The 8,048-nt window shown below is 33.8% G+C and overlaps 1 long non-coding RNA gene across 1 annotated transcript; it reads right to left on the reverse strand.

The window, feature by feature from the left end:
* Positions 1-881: 881 nt before the first annotated feature.
* Positions 882-7,755, reverse strand: LOC128091302 (uncharacterized). The gene is made up of 3 exons (XR_008211343.1): positions 7,641-7,755; positions 6,033-6,095; positions 882-2,867 (listed from the first exon to the last, which is right to left on the reverse strand). It is a non-coding gene; the product is annotated as an uncharacterized LOC128091302 (long non-coding RNA).
* Between the last annotated feature and the right edge of the window lie 293 nt (positions 7,756-8,048).

An 8,048-nucleotide genomic window follows, 5' to 3' on the forward strand; every position in this document is an offset into this window, starting at 1 on the left:
GAGAAAATGTTCCAGTTCCTGCTTTTAAAAGCAAAGTTTAAATAGACAATAATCAATACTCATCTATGGTGGAAAGATAAGGGAGACCTTCACATTCTGAGAAATATCTAAGGGAAACTATGAAAACTCTATAGATTAAAATAAATAAATAAATAAATAAATAAATAAAGAGAGAGAGAGAAAGAGAAAAAAAACCCATTCATTATCACCTGCAAGACTGCAAAATTGTGCTTTGGGCACACTGGGATAGAATACCTTCACTAAGACCTTAGAACACAAAAGTTGATTGGGAATTTGATAGGTAGCAAAAACTAGTTTAATTTACAAACCAATTATAAGGAGTTTGAGGGCTGCAAAAGACCCTTATTTTAGATCTCATACAGCTCTAAATATTAGACATTAAAAGAATTCTTTTCCTTGCAGAAGATGACTCCATAGTGCTCTAAAGCAAAGTTACTCTGATCAACTTCCAAGCATCCACAGCATGAAGAAATGATAACTAAAGACTGCAGGATCTGTTCTCTCTACTACTTACACCAGACTGGATGCTCAAAATCCTTAGATGCTTTTGCAGGTATCTAAGGATTGCAAGCTTCTGTCTATGAGAAAAAGGATGTGATTTAAAAAGAATTTAGGGACCCTCATCTTAAAAAATACAGTAATCCTATTAGCTTTGCAAATGCACTCCTACACTCAAAAATGAATTGTAAACTCACCATAATAGGAAACATAATCTGGACTTTCTCTAAAATGTTCCTAAGAAGACAACAAAAGCTAAATGGAGAGATGAAAAAAAAGAAATAGCTAGGTGAAACACGTAAAGAAATAAACTTCAAACACAGTTCTCAGAAGGATTTATTTATGAGAAGTACAATAATGCAGGCACTGAAAAGCAAACACAATTCCACCCACTGTAAAACTAGAACACTTATTCAACTAAGATACAAGAGATTAGTATTTCCAATGACACTGAGCAGTGTAATTGACATCCCTAAACTCCCTGTTGATAATCAGCAGAGTTGCTCACAAGCCTTATGTATGCATATGAATCTATCCCAGGCACATCTGAATACAATAGCTGGCTATTTGCACTTACAAATTCAGTTGTCTCTCTCAACTCATTTGAGAATGCAAAAGAGTGCACGTGCCCATACAAATAAAGTTATAAGTGGAGCCAGCATTAAAAAGCAATCTCATCAGAGCTTGAAGCAGAGGGCAGAACAGAAGATGCTCTATCCAAGAAAGCTGGTAATTCATACATCAGCTTCAGGATATCAATTTCTGAAAACTGTAGGATAGGTTAGGGAGGGGAATATCAATTTTTCCTCGGATCAGTGCTTTCTGAAATGAAAGATACTAACACAGTTTTGAAAAACTCGGTATTTTTATAATCCTGTAATTTTTGAAACATTTGATAAGTATTAATGAGCTCATATATGCACTCATTTTATCATACTTCAATTGGATGTCCCAAGGGAAGGGCTGGAAGGAGAAAGGGGTATAGTATCTAAGAAGTCTGAAAAATATTCAAGCTATGCATATATTTACATATTGTCACACAGAGCAATTTTTTTATAGCACACATATAAAAAATGTCCTCAAATACATTAGACTCTCTTGGTTTTCAGAAAATGTACAAAACTGATTTTTTTTTTAATTCACAGTCATAAAGAATGCATGGTTTTAATGCAACTGCTCATTTTGAAGTCTTGCTCTCCTAGTGTTCTGCAGTGCTAAATACACGTCATTTTACATGCAGTCTTGTCAGATACAAGCAAGCTAAGATAATAATTCATTATTAATAACATCAAGAGGCTTTATTTGGTGATGAAAAATAAGGAAACTAAATAGAAAATCTTCTGTAAGAGGTCCTAACATAAAATCCCATGCAATACACAGTACGTACCCTATCACCTCCTGCAACTAACATCTTAGAGAGTGAGTCCTAACTTGTTTTACATTTTCTTTCACTTTCTCCATGTAAAAATTAAATTGAAGTGCAATCTCCAGCACAAGGAGTTGGAAAAATCAGGAATAGGGATATCAAAAATAATGCAGCAGTGACTACAAAGTTTTTCATTCAGTGAAAATCATGACATTTGTTTGTAAGTAGTGATTGGCATTCCACATAATATAAAAAACAACACAACAACAAATAACAACAAAAATAATAATTAAAAACAAATTCACAAACTTCACTGCAACCTTGTGCCCTCAATATTTTGTACTGCTGAATTTCTTAACAGAAAGAAACTTCGGTTGATATTGACTTCTAAAGTACAATTTTCTCTTGTTCCTGCATAGGTTTCACCCTTTAGGTCAGATACTCAATTTTCTTTAATTTATATTTTCAAAACCCAAAAGGACTGCACTCATTGATTTCCACTGAGAAGTTTCCCAATCTTTAAAATGTCATCTTTAGTAAACCACAGATTCACAGGCTTGACCTCTTCCACTGTAAAAGGATATCAAAATCTTGGGGAAAAGGGAAGAGTGCAGATGGGGATAAAATTCAGCCTCAACTTTTCTATGGTTTTGCAAAAAAAACCCTACATAAATATACCCCCATTATGTTTTTGAAGGTGGTCTATCAATTTTGAATTGCATCTTGGTGGGTTTGCTGTTGCTGTTTCCTTTTCTTTGGAAAATAAAAAATAAAAATGCAGGCCTCTAGTAGTTATCCAATTTTTCCAGTTCATTATAATGTGGACTTTTTTTTTTTATTATTATTATTTTCAGTTTGCTTGATCTACCCCCAACCTCATCCCTCCCCATTTTATTTCTCTACCACTTTTCTTCTGGCCTCAATGCAGACAAGATTTTTCCTCCTACAGGGGATCTTGTTGTTCAGAGATAAGCATGTGTATCTGTAAGACAGGATAAATAAATGCTTTAGTGGATGAATTCCATTATCTGCCAAATGGCCCTTGAAAGTTAATGAGGAATCTTCAGGCTGGTTCATTCCTCTTAAAAACAGAATAATCTATAGAATTTTTATACCTATTACAAAAAATTTTGATTTTATGAATGGCATTCTTTTTAGCTCCTTGTATTAGGCTTACAAATAATTTCATTTCTTCTTTTTTGATTGTAGTAAATTGCCAGTTTAGTCTTATAAAAATCAGTTTTTCTATCTTTATTGAAGTAAACTACTGTAACATATTTCTTTTACATCCTGATGTATCACAGTAATGAGGGAAAGCATAAGCACTCATGAATCTTCCTTTGAATCAAAGGACATATGAAGACTGTGAGCACTCCAGATGTGACCTCACCAGTGCTGAGTAAAAAGGAAGAATCACTATACTCGACTTATTGTCAATTCTTTGCCTAATGCAGCCCAGGATATAATTCTTCTCTTTTGTGGCAAGGGCACACTGATGGCTCCTGTTTAGCTCGGTGTCCACCAGAACACCCAGATCCTTTCCCACAAAACTGCTTTCCAATCAGTGAGTCCCAGCAAATATTGGTTTTGGGTTGCCTGCTCCTCCCCAGGTAGACTTACACAGAACAGTAATCTCAGAGGACGTTACACAGTGATACAGTTTTTAAACAATTACAGTTTTCTACAAATAAAAAAATATTTGTCTACATACCAGTATTTTGTATGTGTTTGCATATAGGTACATAATGATTATTAAAAAATATATTTAACACATATTTATGTATATATGTATGTATATAAAATAGACATGTATACAAAACAGATATGTATATGTTACATAAGTGATATTAATTTAAAAATACACATGTATTATGTGTACCTATTTACATATTTATTGCATAATTCAAAACTATGCTAAACTACTATGGGCAGAGAAAACAGAGACACAAGAATAATGAAGAGACATGTAAAAATCTATGGATGAACAGATGCATAAACCCTTAAAAAATTTGTTCCCTTCAGTAATAGTTGATTCACTCTGACAGAAAACAGGACTGAAATCCAAAAACATTTTTAACTAAAGTCAGGAAAAACCCAATTTTACAAAGCTATGATTGCAAGTAATAATAGAGGCAGCTGAACTCTATTAGACACAATGGTACCTTGCTTTCCCCTTGGTGACTAGCAGACCTTAACAGTGGACTCTTAGTAGCCTTCCCACTAGAATATCACAGTTTCATCAGGAGTTCAGCTGAGAAACAAGGAATCACATTCTTTTTTTTTTTTTTTTTTTTTTAATTTTTATTTTATTTTATTTTTTATTTCTTTCCACACAGTATGCAACAAAAACTTTTACCACACCAGTAACATAAGCATGCTGTAAATGCCTTGGGTGAGATTGTTCTGTATTTTTCTTTCTGTGTTTATCATTCCTGGAGCCAGATATAATAATTTACCTGAGGGCAGTTAGACTCTGACATTCGTCTTTCCTTGGCCAGCCTCCTAATCACTTCCTCAAGCAGCAAAAGTGAAAACAAACTATAATGATTCATTCTACTCATAAGGCTGTCTGATTTTTTATGCATTTGGATTTCAATCTCATCACCACTCTTGCAAAATGTAACAAGAACACAAGAATGCAATTCTCTGCTCATCACACAGAACTAGCTAGTATCAGGCCTTATTACAGCAATATCTAGGACCAAAAGTTGCAAGACTATGACTGAGAGACAAGTACATAGCACATATTGATATCTATTTCTGCAAATGTTATCTTGGATTCTGGCAACATAATTCCCTGAAGCCAGGGATGACATCTTGTGGATAAAGGTTTCTTTTTTTGTATTTGTTTATCTTTACTACTCTCCTTTTCTTTATTTTTCATACTCCATTACTTTCTCTTTTTTACATTCTTTCCTTCCTTTCTCCCACCATTATCATCTTCTTATCTCCTAGATCACCAAGCACAAAATATCCACATCAGTTTAATTTCTGATCCACTATTAATTCTCTTCTCGCATGAAGCCCCTTCTGCTACTCCACAGAGCCCACTGTGTCCCAGTGTTCTACAGGTAAGGGGAGCAAGAGCATAAGTTTTTTGTTTGTTTTGCTACTTACTTAAAGAGAATTGAATTTTAAGCTGACAGTCAGTATTGGGATGGGATGAGTGATCACTACTATTTTTTGGGAAATGTGAATGTGTGAAAGCTTTATAAGATTTGTCTATTTCCTAAAAGTCTTGCTTTAGAAATAATTTCTCAAGTTTTCCTCATGCTCAGATTAAAGATTGCAAAGACAACAAAGAAAACCAACATTTATCAGCATACAATATTTAAAATCCATTCTTTCATTGAAGAATGGTTGCAGTCTTAGCAAGTGCTATTCTCTTTTCATTATGCCTTTCTATTATAACTTAAAGGCTAAATTCTCCACAGAATACTACCTACCTCATAATTCACCCTAGAGGCCGCAAAGCTTCTTTCATGCCCTAACATCCACAACTACTACTTTAAAATGTATGGCTGTACTAACAACAAAGTAAATTTCAATAACAACATAAAAAAACCCATTTCAAAAAAAAGCATTTTATTCTGCCCCATTACACAGACACATCATGTTATTATACATTAAATGTTCAGCTGATTATCATATACTGCCAATAGGAATAGACTACCATATGGTCACAGTCCATACAAAAGCACAAGACAAAGCCCCAGTGTATATACATATGGGTTTGTCCAATACAACCTATGAGTTTTTCTCTTACCTCATTCAAAGGAGCATTAGCATAGCAGATGAATCATTCTTGCATTAAATGAGGTAGTAACAAGCATGGAAGTGACTATTTTTCAACAGCTATAATTAGTTGCAACTTGTGTATGCATGACTTATTATTTTACCACTAAATTATGACACCATTTGTATATAAAGTACAACTATAATCATTAGACTGTAATAGTCTAATGTGGAAAAGCTTTTAGAAACAAGGTATTATTTAGACTGAGCCAGCAATACGTGTCATTTTTATGTTCAAAAACAAAACACAAAAGCACAAGCTTATTTCAGGACTATCTTATGTGATGCTGCATGTTCTTTCTGTGCAACTGAATAAATTTTAGGACTTCATTAAGAAAAATATGATTTGTACCTGCCTTGTACCAGAAGACTCCTACTCCCATTATCCAAGTGAAGAATCTACATTTTGTTCCTCCTAAAATAAACACAAAACCAATGTTAATCATGGATTAAAATCTATTGCCTGGCTTAAATAAACCTGTAGACAAACCTAGATGTTAGTTTCTAACCAAGAAAAAAAGGATATAGCACAAACAGATGCAAGAGCAGGATGTGTTATACAGAGAAAGCTTGAAAGTAAAATTTACCACTCATATCTCCAGAGGAATCTCTCAGTTCTCACTGACTTCATTGGGTGTTGAAAGTTTTCATTCATTTTGGCAGTGAAGTGGTTTTTGTGGAGAGTTTTGAAGTGTTTCATGTGATTTTTTATCTGACATATTTAGTCCTCTGACAAATATAGTCTGAACATTATTTAAAAATAAAAAAAAAAGTCTGAAGCAAGCACTGAAAGTTAGAATTCACATTTTTCTACCCAAACAATCTCAGATGACATATAATAGATGATAATATACTGCCAAAGTTTTCAAGAAGTCATACAGAAGACTTTTAAATTTATGTCTCAAATGAGCTCTGAATCTCTCAAAATTCAGCATGAAACAGAGCTTTAATGTGGGGGGGAAAAAAAAAAAAGAGGGAAATCCTTCTGAATATGGAATCCCTATCTATACAGTTGACCTTACATTAATGACCTTGTCATGAAATAGTGGTTTTTCAAAGTTGAAAATACTTAATTCTGGCTTAATTCCCACCATGTCTATTTCCTCACTCATGGAATATCAACAAATTTTTTTTCTTCTCCTAACGGAGATGAAAATTTTCAGCTGTCTACTTCAGTCATGTAACTTTATTCAATGACCCAGTGTCTTTGTGGAGGCACTGCCTCAGTTTGTCACTGACTTATGCCACTCACTTCAGAAAAGCAGTAATATTCAATCTAAGTGTAAACAAGCATGAGTAGATTTATTCAAGTGTCTGCATTGCTGTTATCAGACTTTTATCTCTGTTATGTGAAAGAGATGCAATTCACAAATACAAGCAGAAAGTGTCGTTGAATTTGCTCTTGACTATTTAGTCAGAGATTTCATCACACTATTTTTCTTCTGTGTAGCCAAGCAAAATGATGGACTTCCTCACATTTATTACAAATATGTTCCATAACAATATCCAGCATAATCTTTTCCCTTATTTCTATACACATGCCTATTAAACATAGACATTAATAATGCTCTTAAATTGGACCATAATCAACATTGTTGCTATAAAAATGGAAATTCTGTCTTCAAGAAACATCAAGATAAAGTTGAACCAAGATACATTAACATTTTGGTTCAGACAGAATAACAGTGTAAATTGAAACAAAACTCCTATTGTCTCCATTTATTGTGCATTGGTTTTTCACACTGGATGGACTGAGTGGGCATAAATTAGATTCCATCAATAGAAAATCAAACTGAAGGGTCTGCTCCAGGTGTAAAACAAACAAACAAAAAAGCACAAGCCAATACCAATTCCCTAATACCACTATAAATATATTGCATAAATGATAGCAACAGTCAGACCAGAAGACAAAACTAAGACTAAAATCTAGTCTAAAGAAAAAGCCCTGAATGGTACATACCATAGATGAAAGTTCTTCAGCTTCATTCTGCTGACATTTTCCCACTGTGAAGAATTACATGCTGATGTAGCCAGTAGCCAAGTTTAAAGCCTCCTCACTTTCTGGCCAGCATTTGGATGATTCCAAGATGAGCAGATAATGTATGGCTGTCCAAAAAAAAAAAAAAAAAAACATACAAAACCCAGCCAAAGATCTGTCTAGCCTTACTTTCAGTCTTCAGCAATGATCAGAGTTCAGACCCAAAGAAATAGACTAGGTATTGCTATTTCCTATGAAAAATTTCCAATTTGTAGCTCAGTAAAATCTTGAGCCAGAAACACTATATTAGTAAACACAAAAGGAATTTTTTTAGATTCATGCTTCTAGAAAAATGCTTATTTGTTTTTCATAAACCCTAAGTATCCACAA

This window comes from Tympanuchus pallidicinctus, unplaced genomic scaffold (genome assembly GCF_026119805.1).
Source record: "Tympanuchus pallidicinctus isolate F22 unplaced genomic scaffold, pur_lepc_1.0 scaffold5, whole genome shotgun sequence".
Classification (NCBI taxonomy): Eukaryota; Metazoa; Chordata; class Aves; order Galliformes; family Phasianidae; genus Tympanuchus; species Tympanuchus pallidicinctus.